The sequence below is a fragment of the Orcinus orca genome, chromosome X (genome assembly GCF_937001465.1).
Source record: "Orcinus orca chromosome X, mOrcOrc1.1, whole genome shotgun sequence".
NCBI lineage: Eukaryota > Metazoa > Chordata > Mammalia > Artiodactyla > Delphinidae > Orcinus > Orcinus orca.
In genome coordinates, this window is record NC_064580.1 from 131,035,937 (window position 1) to 131,058,153 (window position 22,217).

At 49.1% G+C, this 22,217-nt stretch overlaps 1 protein-coding gene across 3 annotated transcripts in view; it reads right to left on the bottom strand.

Moving 5' to 3' along the window:
• Positions 1 to 22,217, bottom strand: part of MECP2 (methyl-CpG binding protein 2) — a 53,287-nt gene that overhangs the window by 10,829 nt on the left and 20,241 nt on the right. The window contains exons 1-2 of one of the 3 annotated variants that reach the window (XM_033417660.2): positions 2,748 to 2,924; positions 1,196 to 2,009 (exon numbers count right to left, since the gene is read on the bottom strand). The exons of the other annotated variants lie outside the window; for them this stretch is intronic. The gene's annotated coding sequence lies outside the window, so the exon portion shown is untranslated. Of the gene's footprint in view, positions 1 to 1,195; positions 2,010 to 2,747; positions 2,925 to 22,217 lie in introns of those variants that run through there. 3 annotated transcript variants of the gene reach the window in all.

Below are 22,217 nucleotides of genomic sequence, written 5' to 3' on the forward strand. Positions count from 1 at the left end.
ATGGGTACAGGATTTTTTGGGGGGGGGGGCGGGGGGTGTAATGAAAATGTTCTGGAACTAGATAGAGGTGATGGTTGCACAACATTATGAGTGTACTAAATGCCAGTGTACACTTTAATGGGTGAATTTCACAGTATGTGAATTATATCTCAATTTTTATAAGAACCCACTAAAATGACAGCTGACTTCACCCATTACCCTAAATCATAAAGGCAGGTTTTACAACGCTCAGGCAAGTAGCTCTGCTGTCCATGTGAGAGAAATTGGCGAATGTGGGGACCTACGGTGACACATGCTAGACTGGACCACGCTGACCTGAATGCCATCTCTGAAACCCAGGACACGGTAACCACGACGGTCAGAAAGGAATCTAGTCCAAGAAGTTTAATGACTAGGCATTTAGCCAAGTTGAAGGTTGTTGGCTAAATATTCTGAGGGTGTTTGATCTTTCTTTTTATTGTGGTAAAATGCATGACATAAAATTTACCATTAGCAGTACTTAGTACATTCACAATGTTGTACAGCCATCACCACTATCTAGTTCCAGAACATTTTGTCACCCCCCCGGAGGAAATCTTATACCCACTAAGCAGGTACTTCCCCAGCCCCCCTTACTCCCAAGCCCCTGGCAACCACTAATCTCTTTTCTGTCTCTATGGATCTGCCTGTTTGGACCTCTCATATAAATGGAATCATATAACATATGGCTTTTTGTGATAGGCTCCTTTCACTCAGCATAATGTTTTCAAGGTTCTTCCACATTGTAGCATGTATCAGAACTTCTTCCCTTTCTATGGCTGAATAACATTCTACTGTATAGACACACCACACTTTTTGTTTATCCATTCATCTGTTGATGGACATCTGGGTTGCTTCTACTTTTTAGCTGCTGTGAATATTTGAGTACAAGTTTTTTGCACGGGTGTATGTTTTCAATTCTCTTGGGTCTATACCTAGAGTGGAATCACTGGGTCACACGGGTACTCCATGCTTGACTTTTTGAGGAAGCTCCAGACTGTTTTCCACGTGGCTTCCTTTGGGGGTGATGAAAATGTTCTGGAACTAGACAGGAGTAAAGTAAGGTGGCAGAAACTGCTTCCACTCTGGAATGCCTAGCAAGGAGGGGCAAGCTTTGAACAGAAGTCATCATGACAAGGACACGGGGAGCGGGGTGGAGGTGTTTCATGTCACCTACTCAGTCATTCGGTAGCTGACAATCTAGGTAGTGGGCCCGAGCTGTGCTGGGGCCAAGGCTGCTCCGGTAACAAGACACACTTTCTACCTGCATCCGTTTCTTCTCTTTCTCCTGGTACAAACCGTCTTCTAAAGCATACAGTCAATAATGAAATCATAGCGATTTTGCTGAGTGCTGTGAAAGGGGAGAGAGCGGGAGCCGGGGGAGCGCTCCGGAAGGCGATGCGGGGCCGCTGTGGGTGGGGGAAGGATCGAGCCCGGCGTGAGAAGCTGGTACAGTCGTGGAGCATGACTAAAGCCAAGCTGGGTGGCTTCACCACCAACTGTCCCCATGCAGGCCACTGCAGAGGGGGCTGGCCAAATGAGTTAAGAATGGGAGAAAGCCAAGAAGCCAGTCGTTATGACTGACATTTTTGTGATTTCGTCTCTTCCCCTGGACAGCCTGTGTCGTGAGCATTTGCTCCCCGGCCTCCACATCTAGCTACGTCTCTTCCATCGTGTCTCCTCCACGCCGCAGGGTGCTCACGGCAACCCTCCTCACAAACGGGGCAAAGCTGGCCTCCGGTGCCCTCACGACAAATATCCAGCTTTCAGGTCCCCACAGCCAGTCTGCACAGGCGCTCAGGTCACGCCTGCCTCTTTGGTCCCCAGCAATAGATTCCCACAGCTCCTTCCTGCTGCAGTTTTCTGTCATTACTGTTTTCCTCTCACTTGAGGTGATGCCCTTGTTTTCATTGCTGTGCCTCTCACTAGTGTACGTCACCCCGCAGCTGCATGCCTGACAGACTTGCTTCCCGATGATGACATAGGAGCCACTGAAATGACCAACAATAGAAAAAAGGGGAAATGTGTCTGTCAGAGCTGGCAAACAAGAGGGTGCCACCAGTGGCTGAGGCACCGTGAGAGATGCCAAGGAGGGACCTGCCAGGGGGGTCGGTGGTGACAGGATGCCCCCCCACCAACAGAGGCCGAGGAAATCTTCAAGGTCACAACGGTGGGACCCAGAAGCCAGGCTGGCTGAAGTGCGGTTTGCCGGTGGCAGACGGAAGGGCCTAGAGGCCGACACGGCAAGGCCAGCAACAGGCTGAGGGGTTTCCCTGGGCACTGCTGGGAGCAGGCAGGGCCAGAGAAGGGCAGTGGGCAGCAGTGGGCAAGCAGTAGGGACTAATCTCTATCCCGTAAACAACTCTGGGGACCGGCTAAAAAGTAACTAACATGGGGCTTCCCTGGTGGCACAGTGATTGAGAGTCCGCCTGCCGATGCAGGGGACACGGGTTCGTGCCCCGGTCCGGGAGGATCCCACATGCCGCGGAGCGGCTGGGCCCGTGAGCCATGGCCACTGAGCCTGCGCGTCCGGAGCCTGTGCTCCGCAACGGGAGAGGCCACAGCAGTGAGAGGCCCGCGTACCGCAAAAAAAAAAAAAAAAAAAAAGTAACTAACATGCCTGGTGACAAGACAAATATCAACCAGTCAGCGGCTTCCCTGTGTACAAATACTAACTGGGTAGAAAATACAATGGGAACATGACTACCAGCTCTCCAGCGGAGACTGACCTAGAATCAGTGCCTGTGAACAACCAGAGAAAAACACGGAGGGGTGGCAAGGCCGTGACGTGCTTCTTGTGACCACTGCATCCTCCCGCCACGCAACAGCATCAATTCCACACGGATTAGACGGTTAGGTTCAAACGGCGGGTTACAACGTCCCACAGAACTCCTCTCTCCCAATGCCTAATAAAAGGAGAAACACACAGACGTGGGGAGGAGGAGTGTGAAGGACAGAATTCAGCAAACGAAGGAAAGGGACATAAAATCGAACGCAGTACATTTCGAAACCTGGCAGCCGAAGAAAGGATTCCAGAGAACAAAGCAGCAGCAAGACTGAGCTCCTGCCCCACCCCTGGAAACCGTGCTGGGGAGCCCACAACACCCCGAAACCTCTCCTCACTGAGCTGGAAAGAAGCAACTGGGTAGGAGTCTGTAACTTTTTCCTTTTAGGCCCAGGAACTACAGAAGCTGCAACCGGGAGGTGCAGGAGAAACAGGTAAAGCACCCAGCGAGCCAGGCCAGGGGACCACTGGGAACCTGGGGTGGCCCCTTCCCATATCCCTTATAGGAATGGCATACGTGTCCTTCAAGCGGCTAGACTGAACCCTGGCGTAAGACAATTAACACAATTCCTAGGCTAGAGAGAAGACTCCAGATGCTGCCGAAGAGTCCCCCTGACTGCAGCTCCCCCACGTGTACAGCTTGTCTCTGCCCACAAGAGAACGAGCTCATGACAGCCCAGAGGGGAAAGCAGTGAGAGAGGATGCCAGAAGACGGGGAAGAGAGAGCCAGAACCCCCCTGCTGCACCAAAGCAAACAGAACGACTGGATGGAGCCGTCTAAGCCTGAGCCAAGTTGACAAGAAACAACATGGTAACTCTAGAAACATGGCCAAAAGCGACAAAATAAAAGTGAGGCGGATGGCTCAGGAAAGGCAAAATCCCACCAAGAAGAGAATACACAAAAGGGAGAGAAGGAAATTCCTCACAACTTTATAAGAACATGTTCTCAATAACAGTTCAAAGATGAGAAGATAAAACACAGTAAGATGAAAGGGCAAATTCCCAACCTAGGGAAATAAACTGCAGACCAAAACACATCATTACGGAACTAATAAATACATTTAAAAACAGCCAGAAACAGAATATACGTAGCTGAAAATCAAACTAGACAAACAGTGTATGCAGATGAAAAAGATAAAAGCTAAAGCAATTAGAGTGTAGCTAATAGCACTGGAAGAGAGACAAAGACAACCCAACATAAGGATAATTCGTGTCCCTGTAGTAGGGAACCCAAAATGGCACATAGATGCCATCAAAGATATATTATAAGAGGACTAATCTGAAACGAAGTGAGCTGCATCTGCAGCCTGAAAGAACACACCATGTTCCCAGGAAAATGTGATAAACAAACAAACAAGCACCACTCACCAGCGAGAGGGACTGTGGTTAACCTCCTCAATTTCAAGGATAAAGAATTCTTCAAGCGCCCCAAGGGATCATGTAAAGAGGGGCCCAGGCGTTAAGGACTAAGGACCAGCAAGAGCCAAGGACCCGACCCCAGGAACAGTCTGGCACGTTCCAGGAAAAGCAAGAATGGCGGGCTGGAGCCAGGTGAGCAAGGCGCAGAAAATGAGCTCAAAATGAGGCAGGCCTGGCTACATAATATGCAGGGCCCAGTATAAAATGAAATTGCAGGGCCTCTTACTCAAAAATGGAGAATTGTGACATGGCCGCAGTAGAACAGTAAACCAAGTGTGGCTCTTCTAAGCCCTGGGCATTATACAGGCTGCATGTCCAGGAAGCCGGCCCTGCTTCCAGGAAATAGACTTTCGATTTTATTTTGTGAGGGATGAGAGGCCCTCAGAGGGTTTTTCTCAGGGGAGTGACAAGATCAGATGAAGAGTCTGAAAAAGTTCACTCTTAATGGAAAATACAGTGTGAGGCGGGGACGAGGGGGCAGGCAGACGCAAGGTGCTACGGGGTGGGCTCACGGTTTGGGGTACTGAACATTTATTAGGGATTGACACTCGGGAACGGAAGGGAGAGGAAGCAGATCTGGGCAGGGGATGAAGCTGAATTGCAATGCAGGCTCAAGAAAGCTCCAGGCCACCTTGGGCAGTGATGGCAGGGCAGTGGTTTTATACCCCCTGCCTCATCCAGCCACCTGGGCACTGCCCTGGAATTGGTGTGACCGAGTGAGGAAGTGCTCACAGCTGAGGCCAAGGCCAAGCCCAAAGGAGCCAGCAGCTGGAGGCTGCCTGCGGACTGCACTTCTGGCTGGGGATCCACACAGTGGCCTCCTTGCCTGCTGTGTGGGGCTACTGCAGAGTCTAAGCAGACGACGCGGTGGCTGCTCTAGGTGCCATCAGTGGAGGGCATGTGTGTGCTGGGGGCAGGGGGAGCGCAGGAGATCAAGGACTCTGACTTCCGTATTTTACGTTTTCGATGTTGAGGCATTTCGCCTTCTACAGGTCTAGGCTGGAGACAGAGATCTGGTAGTCACTGGTGCAGAGGTCTGAAGAGCCAGGTGAACAAGTGAGGGCACCTCAGATGTTTGTGTGTGGACAACTTTCCTCCTGTTATCTGGAGTTGTGACAAGGAGAAAGAGTCAGCAAAGGAGACAGACAAAGAGGAGTGAGGTATTAGAAAGACGATCAGGTGTATCTGTCCAGATTATTGGTGGCAAGCAACAGAGACCAACTCTAGCTGATTTACACAGACAAGGACTTGATTAAACAGCTACTGGAAGATGGAAGGTGGTGGTGATGTCTGCACAGTATAAATATACTTCATACCATGGAACTGTACACTTAAAAACGGTTGAAATGGTAAATTTTTTCATGTGTATTTTACCCCAATAACAAAAACTGGGGGGAATAAAAGGCTATTAGGTGGCCAGAGGGTTGGAGAAACAGGTTTGAATCTCGTTAGCCAAGAACAATATTCCAAACCCTGCTGCCAGCACTGCCTCTGCCACCCTGCAGGGGGCAGCAGTGGCCGCCAACACAGCAGCCACTGCGGGAGCTGGCCCTGCTCCCTTGGAGAGGGTGGGTCTGATGTGAGAGCCCGAGGCGCAGGGCCATACCCCCTTGGAGGGCTGAGGCCATTTTCTTCCGTAAAGGGCCAGATAGTAAGCGTTTTTTCCTGCTCTGTAGGCCTCACCGTCTCTGTCACACTCACTCAACTTGCCAGTGAAGCGGGAAGGTAGCTTCAGGCAATGCATAAAGGAAGGAGTGGGGCTGGACTGCAATAAAACTTTATTTACAAAAACAGGCAGTGGGCCAGACTTGGCCTTGGCATGTAGTTTACCATCCACTGTACCAGCTGAAAGGGAAATTATGAAAAGAAGCGTATGGCATTTTCAGCGACTACAGTCAGAGGTCACCTGGTCTCTCAGCAAACTCATAGGATGGGGTAAGAGTTCCCTCAAACAAAGAAGGGGGCTCAGATGTGAAAGTGGCCAAAGAAAATAAAACCGACTAAGCCAGTGATGCTGCGCCAGGAGAGGCTGCTGGTGGGGGTCCCCGAAGAGACACAGCAAGGGGATTCCAGGAGGGAACAAGCCTGTCAAGAGGAGGAATCACCACTGGCCTGGGTAACACAAACATCCATTAGGGCCGGAGCAAAGTGGGAGGTGAGGAGGGGGAATACTGAGTAGCCAAGTCTTGAAAAGCCTGGCCAAAGAGGGAACAGAGAACTGGGCAGGAGCTGAGGAGGGAGCGCTTGGTAAAGATGGGAAATTCGAAAACACGTTTGTATAGTGATGGGTGTGATTCACGAGAGGAGGGAAAATTGACAGACTCCTGGGGAGCTAGGAAAACAGGAAGTCTCTGTCACCAGTGGAGCTGTCTGTTAAGAGCTCCAGGGGTGGAGCAGTTTCCAGTGATGACAAAGTCCAGGCTGTGACCTTGGCAGTAGGTGGCTGAGGTCACTGGAACAGAGGTGATCAAAAGTTGGGGGCCAAGCACTAGGAGGGCCCTCTATGTGCATGCTTAAGCCACCTGTGGGATGGAATGGTCAGGAACAGAGAGACAAAGACTGTGGGCCTGGCACCAAGTCCCCAGTGGAGGGGGGCTGTCCAGGGTGGCAAGCAAGCTCATGACGGGGAGTTGAGGGGCCTGCGCATCACAGCGTGCTTTTAATCAGAGTGTAGATCATGAACACGGAGGACGCGCTCCTGCTCGGGGTGTGTGGGCTGGGACAGTCAACAGGCCGCCCTCTGGTTGTGAGGTACCTGCAGGGAGCCAGAGCTCAAGAGGAGAGGTCTGACCCAGATGGGGCTTGGGGGCCTAGGAAGGACTCTCTGCAGGAAGGGATACCCGAGGCGAGTCAAGAACCAGGAGGAGGGGGAAATGCAGCATGGGGACCCGGACAAAGGCCAGGAGTATGAGCTCAGTCCTACGTGGCTGAGGGGCACAAGGATGAGAAAAGGAGTGGTAGCGGAAGAGTCGAGAGTCGTGTGAGGGGCCTTGATGCCACTGGAGGACAGGGGCCCCACTCTCACGTTTAAAGCAGGAGAGTGAGATCTGACACTAGGGACTGCGTGGCAGGGAGAAACGTGGAGGAGAGCTGGAAGGCTTGAATCAGGCCGGTGGCGGGAGGAGGGCAAGAGACCGGCAGGGCTGGTGACACTCGGGTTCCCAGCCTGCGGGACCGGTGCTGCTATCTACCATGACAGAAACCAGAGGACATGGGCTTTGGCTGTTTAGCCTTCTGACCTATCCACCTTCTTTGGGGGGGGGTCTGGAGGGTGGTAGGGCAGGCAGTGGGTTGAGGAGAATGGGAGGAAGAAAAAGGGCAAAGCCTTTTACGTGCCTTGCATGGTGAAACCTGACTAGTGCGAGCCTTTCTCTCACAGAAGTGAAAACAAGTTCTAGTTCCTTCATACTCCTTTTCAGTGCTCTCTGTCGCCACCTAATGGGATGTCAGCTGAAACCCCAAGATTCACCTGTGGGGGACGGGACAGCACCCGGGTGGAGAAGAACCTACTTGGCTAACTTCAGATCTCTGAAAACACCTCTAGGGTCCACGAGACCCCCTTCTGGAAAATTAGAGCTTCCTGGAGCTAACAGAGACAGGTGTGTGTTGGTAACACCTAATTCAACTTCAGATCATTTTCCACAGACGAGCTTTGACTTGGCTTCTGTGCACTCCCAGGATGCACGATCAAGTCGAGGTGGCTGAGAGAACCACAGCCCTGAAACAAACGGTCCCTTGATGGGACAAAAATTCCAGGGCACTTGAACCTAGCTGAGCTGTTTCTGGTTCTAGTGTTTCACGTGCCACCTGTAGGTTGAGGCGGACTTACTTTGTAAATCTGAGAATGCATTAAAGTCTTCTACTGAAATGTCTTAGCTTGGGGGGTAATTTACAAAGAGCCACACCCCTCGCTGCTAACTGCCTTCCTCCCAGACCTCTGACGGACCTACAAATGTCACTCACCGAACAAGAAGAGTAACGAGTGCCACACCAGAGATGCCAAGGGGAGGCTGTGGTGGGCAAGCAGAGGCAGTCACCGCCCTCAGTGGCTTCACCCTAGCAGGGGGCACATGCGGCAACAGACAACTTCATCATCATGTGGGAATACTGGGAGAGAAGGCCGCAAAGCCCAGTGTAGCGGGAGGGGATGAAGAGACAAGGGCCAAAGGACATGACCTGGTTTAACTCCCCTTTCTGTCAGTGAAGAGCTGCAAGAAGGAAATCAATATTTTCAGATGCCACGGAGAGGCTACTAAGATAAATGCTGAGTCTGGTAAGTTCTCACCTGCAGAGCATGGGTAAGGACCAGCCTGCCTTGTGTGGGCTGCTGCGGATTCCATGAGTGGATCCTGATCAGGCAGGCAGACAGCAGCTGGTCCGGAAGCACCGCACGAGTGAGTGAGTGAGTGAGTGAGTGAGTGAGTGAGTGAGTGAGTGTGTGGGGGGCGGTGGGGGGAGCGGAAGGACTGAGTGGAGAGGTGATCCCAGGAGCTGATCAACGGCGATGTGAGATCACAAACATAAACTCCTCTTTTGGAGAGCTTGGCACAGAGAAGATACGAAGCATCCAGAGGTAAGGGGTAGGGAGTCAACAGAAGGCCAAGACAGAAGATACACTAAATTTGTGATGGAATCTAAGTTAGCTTTAAAAGGATGTTCACTGTTTTTCTTAACATGGGTGTCTTAGCTCGGGCTGCCATAACGAAATAGAACAGACTGAGTAGCTTAAACAACAGAAATTTATTGCTCACAGTTCTGGACGCAGGAAGTCCAAGGTCAAGGTGCCGGCAGATTCCTTGGTGAGGGCCCTCTTCCTGGCTTGCAGACGGCTGCTTTCTCACTGTGTCCTCATATGGCACATGGCAGGGAGTGAGATCTTTGGTGTCTCTTCTTATAAAGACACTGATCCCATTGGGCTCCAGCCTCAAGACCTCATCTAATCCTAATTACCTCCCAAAGGCCCCATCTCCAAACATCCTCACATTTGGGGTTAGGGCATCAACATATGAATTTGCGGGGGGCGGGTGGGGAGACAAACAAACACTTTAGTCCGTAACAATGGGGATGCTTATGTTCTACTGTGAAATGGTAAATGAAAAAGCAGGGTATGGTACTACATATACTGCATGACAACAATTAAAACTCATTCCAAGAGATGGTAGTACAACAGTTTGAATGTATTTAGGGCCACTGAAGTGTACACTTAAAAATGGTTAAGATGGTAAATTTTATGTTATGTGTATCTTACCATGATTAAAAAAACAACTCAATCCAGGAGAAGGCAAGAAAGGAGAAAAAAATAAAGAACAGAAAATGTGGAAAAAATAGAATGCACAAAATAAAATGGTACAGACAAATCTAAATGCATCAGCAGTTAAATAGATGTTAACAGATATGACAGAATGGATTTTTTTAAATCCAGCTATTTGCCATTTTCAAGAGCTACATCTAACCCATAAAGACACAGAACGGAGGAAAATTAAAAGTGGCAGCGCTGACCAAAAACACAGGTGCTGCAGCACCATCACTATCAGATGAAGCAACATTCAAGGCAAAAGCACGACTAATTACAAAGAGGATCACTTCATGATGCTAAAGGGTTCGATCCACCAGGAAGACAAAACGGTTTCTAAAACTGAAAACCTGGCCTCAAAATAAATAATAAAGCCAAAATTAACAAAGCCCCTGGAGAAACTGGAGTTTGTGACACATGCTCCCCAGTAGCGAGGAACTCAAGTCGAGAGAACAACAGTAGGAAGAGAGGACGCTTTCATAATCCCAGGGATGAGATGAAGGAGACGAGCTTCTTCTGGCTCCTGCGCCCCACCGACAGCCCATGCTCATCTGGGTGGTCCCGCACTGCTCCACAAGCTGTGAAGCGGATGCCCCACAGACCACAGTCTTGGAGCATGGTGCCATTTAGCTAGGATCTTATTTTTTATTTATTTATTATTATTATTTTTTGCGGTACGCGGGCCTCTCACTGTTGTGGCCTCTCCCGTTGCGGAGCACAGGCTCCGGACACGCAGGCTCAGTGGCCACGGCTCACGGGCCCAGCCGCTCCGCGGCATGTGGGATCCTCCCGGACCGGGGCACGAACCCGCGTCCCCTGCATCGGCAGGCGGACTCTCAACCACTGCGCCACCAGGGAAACCCTAGCTAGGACCTTATTTTTAAAAATAGTAACTAGGAAAAAAAACCCCACAAAGCCATGTACTTGGAAATTTAAAAAACACATTTCTAAATAATTTGTGGGTCAAAGAGGAATCACAGAGGAAATTTAAAAAAAACCCTTTGAGCTGACTTTAAGTGGAGATGCGACACACTGAAACTTGCTCGATGAGCAGAAATCGTTTGAGGATCAGCTTTAAATGCTTATGTTTGAAAAGAAGGCTGAAAACCAATGAGCTAAGTTTAGAATGTAAGAAGTGAGAAAAAGAAAACCAGAGAATGTACTCCAAGAAAGTAGAAGATATAATAATAAAGATAAAATTTTACATAACTTAATGAACTGGAAAGCAGACATACAGTAATACAGGACAATAATGCCCACAAGTTCACTCTCTGAAAGACTAATAAAACCCAAACAATTTTTACCAAGACAGGGAAAAAAGGGAGAAGGAAAAAGTAACAGCACTAGAATGAAAAAGGAGATAAATACGGACGTTGCAAAGGTTTATAAAAAGGTAAGCATGGCTTCTTGCTAGTAAACTTAGTAACACAGATGAAATGGACAAAAATATACCTTAGCCACACTGACCTGAGCAGGTGTAGGGAAATAAAAATAGGTTTCGAAGTGCGTGTATGTGCACAGAACACCTCAAAGACACATACAAGCCCCTGGAGGCATCTGTTCCCTGCAGAGGGGCCCGGGTGGCAGCAAGGACACTGAGAGACCAAGCATCACTCTAGAGCTCACACTTCCTGAGTTGTGAACCATGTGCACGGGCCACCTGCTCAATAGCGGATCCAAATGCACCCAGAGACGAGGAAAGGCCTCACCTGACGGTGCGTGTAGGCCAGCCCAGAACATGGGGCTCGAACTACGCCGCAGGAGCCAATCTCAACATTCGCTGGCACTAGGTCTTTTCTTTCTATTTGTCCTTTTAATCTTTACAAATTTGGTAGGTCAAAATGCCATATTCTTTGTTCCCATGTGTGTCTCTTTGATTGTCACTGAGGCAGAACTCTTTCCCTATCTTCATTGGCCACCTGTATCTCTTCTTTATGAATTTCCTGTTCATATTCTTTGTTCATTAGTGGTGACTGGTAGTAAGTTAGCAGTAAGAACTGCTGCATTCAAGTCTAGAATAAAAAGGAAATTTAAAAATCTGCCCCAGTGCACTCACAACAATCACTGTTCCCACTGCCCAGTGGCAGGCATTAACCCTAGGATGATTCGCTGGGTGGTGATCTGCAGCTTAACTATTTTCTCCAAACACTTCAGACTCGCCCAGATCGCAAGAAATTGCACCGCAGCATTCCTCCTTTCAGCAAACAACCTCTGGTTGTCAAGCACCACTGTGCTCTGCTGGAGGCCAGGGCCTGCCGAGAGCGCTGCTCAGAGTGGGCCCCAGGAGCGCTCCCTGTCCCTTCTCATCCCCTGCCCAGCGGGGCCCTTTGAGCTGCTAACAGTACCCCTAGGTTGCTAACCCACTGCCCAGGTGATATACCGTCCACCAAAAACCTCAGGCTAGGATATGTTCCCAATACTTTCACTATCATCGCTTTACATACAATCTCACTGAATGCTCAGCAACACACAAAAGCAACATTTAAATGAAGGCAACACTGAGGCTCAAGGAGGAAAAAGTGACCTGAAAGCTAGTAGGTGAACAAGCCGGGATTTAATCCTAAAGGAACCTGGCTCAAAAAGCCTATGTTCATCCACTCTACTCAAGATAAAACTGCGAAAGCAAGGTCCTGGCTGCAAGCAACAGAAAACAACTCTAGCTGACCCCAGTCACAAAGGAGTTCCGCAGCAGCATGTGTAAATGAAGAGAAGACTAGAAAACTAAGCCCAGAAAAGCAGCTGCATGACTGAAAACGCAGCCAAGGTTGCACTGAAGGGGCCGTGTGCTTAGGACACCCACCCTGGGCAGCACCACCAGCAACTTCAGACATGAGCCACTGACACTGCCTTCCTGCTGCATGTGCCACTACCATGACTTATCTCTCACTGTCTTTCAAGAGCCAAAGTCGGGGAATTCCCTGGCGGTCCAGTGGTTAGGACTACAGGCTTTCATTGCCGAGGGCCCGAGTTCAATTCCCGGTCATGGAACTAAGATCCCAAAAAAAAAAAAAAAAAAAAAAAAGGGAGTCAAAGTCCCTGAAGGGAGAATGGGTTTGGCCAAGCCTGGGTCTCATGGCCGCCCCCTAGCTTCTGGAGACCAAGGGGCAGGAACATCGGTCCCCCATGGCAGGCACTACCAGCTGCCCCCCAACACCCAGGTCCTCTGTCTGCCTTCCTAACAGAACCTTGCGCTCAGCACACCTCCCGCCCACTGGCTCTGCACGTGCTCGCACATCTGGCTTCACTGATGGGACCGAGGAGGAAGAGACTTTAAAAGGCCTCTGTGGGTCTGCTCACTCCTCTTGGGCTCCTGACATCTGCCTAAGAAGAGACCATCTCTGACAGTTGCTTCTCCCTCCTGGGTCCTGGAACGACAGGCTTGAGAACAGATCTGAATCCCACCTTGCAGCTGACCCAGACCCATGAGTAAGAAATAAATGATCGCTATTGTAGCTGCTGTTTGTTCCTCAGAAAAAAAAAAAATGATGGACACGGAGACGGAAATGGAAATTACTGAATGGGACTGGAGGGTGTGCCAACAAGTGCCCTTTTCCCCTTCCCCCGTGCCCTCCTTCTCTCTCCCTGGAAAGCAAGATGCAACAGCTAGAGCTGCAACTGCCATCTTGGGACCACACGCAGCCTTGAGGATGGAAGTCACCTGCTCAGGGTGATGGGGGAAAAAGACTGAGGGGCCCTGGATCCCAGATACTTACAGCCATGGACAGCCTGCCCCCAGACGTCAGGGCACACAAGAGGACACCACAAGCCTCCAACCCCATCTGTAGGCTTTCTTAAGTAGAAGCTAGGATCCACCCGCTTCAAACCCAAGATCCACAGAGTAGGGGATTCTTTTAACACGAAAAGGTATCAAGGTACTTAGAAGTCAAAAAACTATTCATGATAAACCATATGTGAAGTTTACTTGATACACAGCTTTTTTCACCAAGTTATCACAGTCACTATAACTGAAGCTGCTGAAAAACGACATAAATTCTGAGCTTCTTTCTTTCTATTTCTGTTGGCTAAAAATGCAGCCTTTGAATTGTGTATAAGTGAATTCAAGAGACAAAAATAAATCCAGATAATTCAGAATGTACTGAGGACCACACATATGCCTTCTATGTGATAAACTCTCAGAATTATTTATTCAAAGAAAACTCATCGCAAAAATATAAAAAGCTTACAGATAAAACAATTAATGACACAACATACCACCTCCTACACCACCAGATTCCTTTTCTTTCCTTCATAGTAGTGGGTGTCATAACCCAACCAGAACAAAAACAAAACAGCGTTTGATTGAATTGCTGAGACTGAGAAAGTTCAATTAGCCAGAGCCACCAGGCAGGGAAAGGAGTGGCCCAAGCCCGCGGAGTGCGCCGGGAAACCAGGTCCAGGTAGCGGGCACATGCACACACGTGTGCCCAGAGGCTGCATGGTGAGCCAGAAACGCTGCCCCTTATGGCTTCCAGGAGACCCGGAGGGACACCATCGGTTGCTCATGCCAGGCGCTGTACTATGCAGGGGAAGGCCCCAAGGACTCATGTGGGGTCTCTGCTCCAGAAGCTCATGACCCACTGGGGAAAAGCAACATGCCAGAAACGGTTGTCCCTCCTGGCTACAGGGCCTGCACCAGATGTCTGTAGGGGTCGCTAAGGGCCCAAGGGAGTAGTGGTCAGGCCCCCAGGCCCAGGAGCTGGGGTGGGCAGTAAACACCTCTTCAAAGGCCATTCTCATGAGTACTTTAAGCTGCACGTCTGTTGGCAAAACACAAATACTGTTACACAAATACAAAGCCACAGATGGCAAAGGCACCTGACAGCCTTTAAAATTCATTTCTCCTGTTCTGCAAAGCTGCATTGGGAAATCGTGCTGTTAAATTATACACTCATAAAGGATGTACAGACATACCTCATAGATACTGTGAGTTCAGTTCTATACCACCACAAAAAAGCAAATATCACAATAAAGCGAGTCACACAAGTTTTTCTGGTTTCCCAGTGCATATAAAAGTTATGTTTACACTAGACTGTAGTCCATTAAGTGTACAATAGCACTATGTCTAAAGAAGTGTACAGACCTTAATTAAAAATACTTTATTGCTAAAAAATGCTAACCATCATCTGAGCCTTCAGCGAGTTGTAACCTTTTTGCAATAGTAACATCAAAGATCACTGATCACAGATCGCCCCAACAGATATAATAATAATGAAAAAGCATGAAATATTGCGAGAATTACCAAAATATAACAGAGAGACACAAAGTGAGCAAATGCTGTTGGAAAAACAGCACCAACAGGCTTGCACAACGCATGGTTGCGCAAACCTTCAATTTGTAAAAAATGCACTATCTGTGAAGCACAATAAAGTGAAGCACAATAAAACAAGTTATGCCTTTATATTTAAAAAGTGGTGGGCTTCCCTGGTGGCGCAGTGGTTGAGAGTCCGCCTGCCAATGCAGGGGACACGGGTTCGTGCCCCGGTCCGGGAGGATCCCACATGCCGCGGAGCGGCTGGGCCTGTGAGCCATGGCCGCTGAGCCTGCGCGTCCGGAGCCTGTGCTCCGCAGAGGGAGAGGCCACAACAGTGAGAGGCCCGCGTACCGCCAAAAAAAAAAAACGGGGGGGGGGGGTGCTGGGAATTCCCTGGCAGTCCAGTGGTTAGGACTCGGCGCTTTCACTGCCATGGGCCTGGGTTCAATCTCTGGTTGGGGAACTAAGATCCCGCAAGCCACACGGTGTGACCAAAAAAGAAAAAGGTGTGGGGGGGGGACTAGGGTAGGTGCTATTTAGGCTTTCATCAATTTATGCCATGTTTTTGGATAACTGCAAATCCCCCCAAAGTACCTCAAACTCGAAGTCCACACATCCGCCCTTTGCGGGTACCTTCTGCTCCAGACTGCAGATTTGATTAAACCATAAAGAATATCGCTCTTCTTGGCCACAGAGAAGCTAACGAGTCAACAGCAGAGCAGGCTGCATTCTATTCTGCCCCTCTTAGTATAAGACAAAAGCTTAGGGCAAGGTCCCACTGCAGAATTCATCCATCTGTCCACCCAATAAGTATGCATGATTCCAGGCACTGGAGATACAGCAGGGGAGAGGCAAAAACAACCCCTCTGCCCTCCAGAGGCTTAGATTCTAGTGGGAGGAAGAGGGAGAGCGGAGGGGGCGGTAGAGAGCACGTGCGAGCACAAGTAAAACCACCAAGCAAAACAGCATATATCAGGTGATGACAAGGGCTAGGCGAGGCAGGGGAAAGTGGGAGGGTGGCATCAATCTTCAGGGAAGGCGACACTGGGAAGGTGACACTTGAGCTGACTTGAAGGAGATCGAAAAGGGAGCCGGGCGATTCCTGGGGGAAGAATGTTCCCAACAGAGGGAAGAGCGGGGGATCGAGGCCTGAGGCAGGGGTGTACCTGGAGGGCCCAGGGGGGCCACAGTGGATGAGGGGCAGGAGAGGGGCAGGAGAGGGGATCCCAGATTGGGCCTTGCAGGCCACTGTAAGGACTTTGGCTTTGACTCTGAGTGAGAGGAGAGTCCACATGTTGCAGGACTGAACAGAGACAAGGCCGAGGTCAAGGGCAGAGGGAGGCGGGAGGTCAGAGCAGGATGGAAGAACGGAGCTGGGGAGACCTGCCAGCGGGAACAAGCGGCGCTCGTGCGGGAGGTGGTATGAGAGAGAGCAGCACGGGGCACTAGCACCGGCTTTCTGAGCTGAGGTGCAGGGAGATGGAGCTGCTGTTTACTGGGAAGGGAAGGCCAGGGAAAGGCCAGGCGCGAGGGATTGGGAGCTCAGGCTTGAACAGGTACAGTTGGAGAAGCCTGTTGGAAGCTGAGCAGGGAGGTCAAGTCGGTGCTGGGTGCGCGGGTCTGGGCTTCAGGGGGCCCAGTCACCCTGAAGACATGAAGCTGGTAGCCAGCGGCTCACAGGTGGAAGAGAGAGCCTTGACGCCGAGAAAGATCCCCTCGGGAGCGAGGGTAGAGAGAAGTCTGAGCCCAAGGCCCCCCGACAGCGCATGGGGCGCAGAGGCAGACCTGGCACACGCTCAGCCAGGACCTCTCAGGACTCAGGGACACCAGACACCATTCCAGGTGTCCAAGCCACCTCCGTGAACACGGCGAACAACCCCACCCCATAGAGTTCTGCCCCAGCAGGGACGACAGACAGTTAAGATAAACACAGTCAATCACCATTTCTATTAGAAAGGGACCAAAGCTATGGTTTGGAAAAAACAGGGCAGTCAGGGTAGGCCCAGCTGAGCAGGTGCACAGCCTCAAGGCAGGGGAAGAGGAAAAGTGACAAGTGGCCCCTAGATTTTAAAACATAAAGGTCATCATCCATGTCAGCAAAGGACCAGTTGGAAAGGGCCCAAGAGAGCACATGGAGACACAAAAGAAGAGTCCTGCCAATAACGAGAAGCAGAGCAGCTGGGAGGGTGCCGGGATGGAGGCAGCGCCCTTCCAGGTGGGAGAGGCGGCGGCTGGCTGAGGGGATGGGGAGGGGGGCCCAGGAGAGGAGCGGGGAGCGGGGAGCAAGGGCACAGGCTGCCGAGGGGATGCTGGGCCTGGGGACGTCCTCCTCGGATTGCTTCCCTGCTCTCCAGGAACCAGGAAATGAGGTATCAGCTTCGAGATGGTGTCACAGCTGGTGAGGAGGGTGGCAGAAGCCAGGAGAGACCAGGGAATTGCAGTATGACAGGCAGCATGAAATGCTCCTGAAGTGAGTGGACGTGAACTCAAAAAATGGGAGCAACCAGGGGGCCACATTCAGCTGCGGGGCAGGGCGGCAGAGCAGGTGGGAAGCCGGCGGATGGCTGCATTTTACCAGGGTTGGGGCCCTATCAACTGAGTATGACAAGGCCACAAAGTGGTGAAGCTGCGGGGTTGGTGCGTCACTGGGAAGGAGATGAGAGAAGACACAGGGGAGGCAAGGGCCGGAGAAAAGATGGGAACATCAAAGGTGCCTGAGTGCCCGTGAGGGGAACGCATTATTGGAGTTGGTTGCAGGGGCGGCGAGCTGAAGGTATGAGGAAAAAGATTAGGGCCAAATTGGCACCAGCACCAGCCAGTGTAAAAGTCTGACTTTGAGAAAGAATAAAGAGATGTGGCTACCCTTCGGAGCATGTGCATCTTTAAAAAGGTGTCTCCAAGAACACAATTTTAAGTACTTCCACTTTTTAATGTTTCATTTCTATGTCTTGTCATAGAACAAGGTACAGAAGTACGAGCACGGACTTAAGGGAACACTTGATTTCAACTACACAAACTTGCCAGTGAATAAAGAGGGCTGTCCTGTTAGAGCTGCCAAACTGTGGCAACCAGACAGCCAGGAGTCATATGGGTGCTATGTGAACGCTACTTAGGACAAAATGACCATCGCATTAAATCTACCATGAACCCCTTTAGTTAAAACTGTGGTTACCCTACGCGGAATAGGACCAAATTGCCTCTGCCCATCTTCTTACAGCCTGGATTCCACCAAAAACAACTGTTCTGTGGGGACTCCTGGCCTTCCCTGGGCCCTTCTATCCTGGAGATGGACAGGTTTCTATAGCGGGTTCAATGGTAACCCCCAAAAGGTACTGCACGTCTTAACCCCTGGACCCTGCAAACGTGACCTTATTTAGAAAACGGGTCTTTGCAGATATAACCAAGTGAAGGATCTCAAGGTGAGATCATTCTGCATTTAGGGTGACAAGACACACACACAAGGGAAGGCCAAGTGAAGATGCGAGCAGAGATTGGAGTGATGTGACCAGAAGCCAAGGAACGTCTAGGATTTCCAGGCAGCCACTAGCCGCTAGAAGAGGCAAGAGAGAATCCTCTGCTAGAGTCTCTGGAGAGAGTGGGACCATGTGGCACCTTGATTTCGGACCTCTGGCCTCCAGCACTGTGCGAGAATGCGTTGCTGTGGGTGGAAGCCGCCTGCTCTGGGGTCCTTCACTGCAGCTGTCCCATAAATTCACCAGCTTCTGCTTGAGCTCTAATTCTCACTAGACTCCTGGGCTTTTACTCAGGACCCATGCGCCTTCTACACTCCCCGCATTTTTCAAGGAGGAAGTGCCTACCCAGGGCCTGCCCTCCCGTGGCCTCTCTCCAAGCAGACTGCTCATCCAGGACCCCAGGTCCTCCGGCTCCTTGTGCAAACGTGCTCTCAAGAGCCCCCCTGAAGCAGACTCTCTGCAACCCCCCCACCACCCCTGACCCCACCCAGCCCATTTCTCTGGTCCTCATCACAACAAAACTTCTCAAAAAGGACTGTCTACACCCAGTCTCCACTCCATCTGACCTCTGTTCCTCACCACCTCTGATGAAGGTCACGTTACAGCTAGTTCCTTGATTAAAATCCTTCACTAGAGGATGACCAACTGTATACATGCATTTGCTACCTGGCCCTTCAAACCTCAAAGAAACGAAGTACAGATGCATAAAGAGGAAGAAACCTCCAACAGAGACGACAGAAACGATAACAGGAGGGGACTTCTGAACAGATGAAATACGTTTCACAAATTTCTAAATGCTGGAAAGAGGAGTGTGTTGACTAATGGAACAGAGTGAATGCACTACAAGGGAGCTACAAAGGAGATGGGAGCCCCTGTGCCTGTCAGAACCCCCAGAAAGGCTCTCAGATCAGAGCAGACCAGACCAGGGGCAAGCAGTGCCCCTCAAACTCTCACGGACACCCAAGTCACCTGGGGGGCTGTTGACTATCAGATTCTGATCCAGAAGGTTTGGGGGCAGGACACTTGCAGCAAGCTCCCAAGGGGGGCTGACAGTACTGGGGTTGGTTAGTGGAGCACATGTGGAGTGGCAAGGTGTCACTTCCTTCCACAGGCAAGAAACCAAAGGGTCTTTTCTAAATCAGAGGCTGGAACCTTCCTTTCCTTCCCACAAGGTTCCTGGTGTGGCTGGCAGCAGCCCAGGTGGAGCCCACCTCCGTCTGGCCTCCAAGGGTCCATGGTGTGAGGGAGGACCCCTGTCTGCTTCCCACCAAAGCCAAGTCTGCAGGTCAGCCTGTCCTGCTCTGCCCTAGCCCCCGTAGAACTCCTACTCCAACCCTCCCTAGGGGGAGGGACCCCACAGGAAATGGGTGACTCCACCAGAGCAGGGGTAGGGTGCCAGCTACCAAGGCCTCTTGTCACCAACCCGAACAGCTCTCCAGGGTCAGGGGAAGAGACCCAGCAATATGGAAGAGAGATCAATTTTGTCCCTAGAGAAAACAGATAATATTCTCATATTTTAGAAGATAATTCAGCCATAAAACCAGAACAGAAACATCCACAAACAAAAAAGAAACAGAGGACAGGAGTTCAAAGATTAAAAATGGGTTAGTTACAAATACGAAACAACACTGTGTCATTGTTTACAACAGGAAAAGACTGAAAAGTACCCAAATGTCCATCCACAGGGAGCTGCTTGACTGAAGCATGCTTCATCTATACAACGGAGTCTGTGCAGCAGGAACAAAAAGAATGAGGAAGGGAGAGCTCTACGCCGCCATAAACAAGGAGGGTATCGACGCTGATAGGGAGCAGGGTATCGACGCTGATAGGGAGCAATCTCCAGGATAGAGGAAGTGAAAACAAACTAAAAACGAGATGCAACAAAAAAACAAAACAAACAAACAAAATAAACGAGATGCAGAACAGCATGTCAAGTATGCTTTCTGTGTAAGAAGGATAAATAAGAATACATATATTTACTGGTTTATCTTTTTGCAAGAGGAAACACTAGAAGGATAAGCAAGAAACTAATAACTTCTGAGTATTCTATAGGCTTAGCTTCTTAAAAATAAGAAAAAAATTTTGGCCTTATTTAAAATTATATAAGTTTCAGGTGTACAGCATTTGACTTCTGTATACATTACAAAGTGATCACCACCACAAGTCTAGTTACCATCTGAGGCTTCGCTTTTTTGCTTTTGTTTTTGTTTTTTTGCGGTACGCGGGCCTCTCACTGTTGTGGCCTCTCCCGTTGTGGAGCACAGGCTCCGGACGCGCAGGCTCAGCGGCCACGGCTCACGGGCCCAACCGCTCCGCGGCATGTGGGATCTTCCCGGACCGGGGCACGAACCCGTGTCCCCTGCATCGGCAGGCGGACTCTCAACCACTGCGCCACCAGGGAAGCCCTTGGCTTTTTTTTTTTCTTTTAAATTCAAGCCTGTTATACTAGATTCAACAGATACCAAATTTCATTTCAATAAATGTAATCAGAATAAATATAACAAAAGAGAATTACAAAACCCATACATGTTGTTTACGTGTACATAAAGTGTGCATATAGGATATTAATATAAAGAATGATTATGACAATTGTAACTTTTTGTGATTCCACAATCGTAACTAAAGAAAGTTTGGTAAAGTAGCAATTCCCCAATCAGATTAGGCTTGACTTTTGAACCATCAAATACTTTATATATTCCAAAAATAAAGAGAAAAAAGCAAACCACAAAACTGAACACAAATAAACCTAACTATATCAAATCAGTAACATAACCACACAGAAAAGAATTATTCCAAGTGACATTTTTTCCAACACATTATAAAGAAAAATTTGAAACATACAGAAAAATTGAACAAATTGTACAAAGAACACCCACATACTCATCACCCAGATTCTACCACTGTTGACATGATTCATCTACCCATCAATCCATCTTATTTGTGATGCATTTCAAAGTTCAGCAGTACACTTCATCCCCAAACACTTCAGCATGCATATCATTAACAAGAGATGAAAATTCAGTTTCATTTTTTTAGGTAAAATTTACATCCAGTGAAATGACAAATCTTAAAGGTATCATTTGATGAGCTCTGTCAAGTGCATGCACCTGTATAAGCCAAACCCCTATCAAGATAGACGATGTTACCATGGCCACAAAAGTTCCCTGGCACCACTTTCCAGGCAGCCCCATCCCACATCCTCAGCAACATTTGGTGTTGTCAGTTTTCAGGTTTGGCCATTCCAGTGGGTGTGTAGTGGTACTTCACTGTGGCTTTAATTTGCATTTCTCTGATGACTAACGTTAGCACTTTTTCGTGGGAATACTGGTCATCATTCAGATGCCTTCCTTTATGAAGTACTTCTAAAATCTTTTCCTGTTTTAAAAATAGATTCTTTTTATTACTGAGTTGTAAGAGTTCTTTATATATTCTGGATATGTCCTTTGTCAGATATATGACTTTCTATTTGCGACTTGTCTCAACTATTTTCTCAGTGACTTGTCTTTTCATTTTCTTAATAGTATCTTTTGAAGAGCAAAAGTTTTATATTTTAATGAAGTCCAATGTACCCATTTTTTCCTTTAATAATTATTGCTTTCTGTATCCTAAGAAACCTTTATCTTCAGATTGTGAAGATATTCTGGTTTTTCCTAATAGCTTTATATTTAGATCCATAATCCATCTGGAATTAATTTTCATGTTTGGTGTGAGGTAGTGTTACAGGTTAAATTGTGTCCTCCTCAAAAAAGATATGTTGAAGTCTTAACCCCCAGTACCTAAGAATGTGATCAGCACCTAAGCATGTGATCTTATTTGGAAATAGGGTCATTGCAGATGTAATTAGTTAAGATGAGGTCATCCTGGAGTAGGGTGGGTACCTAATCCAATATGACTGGTGTCCTTATAAGAAGATAACCATGTGAAGATACAGACACAACACAGAGAACACCACATGATGAGGAAGGCAGATGCTGGAGT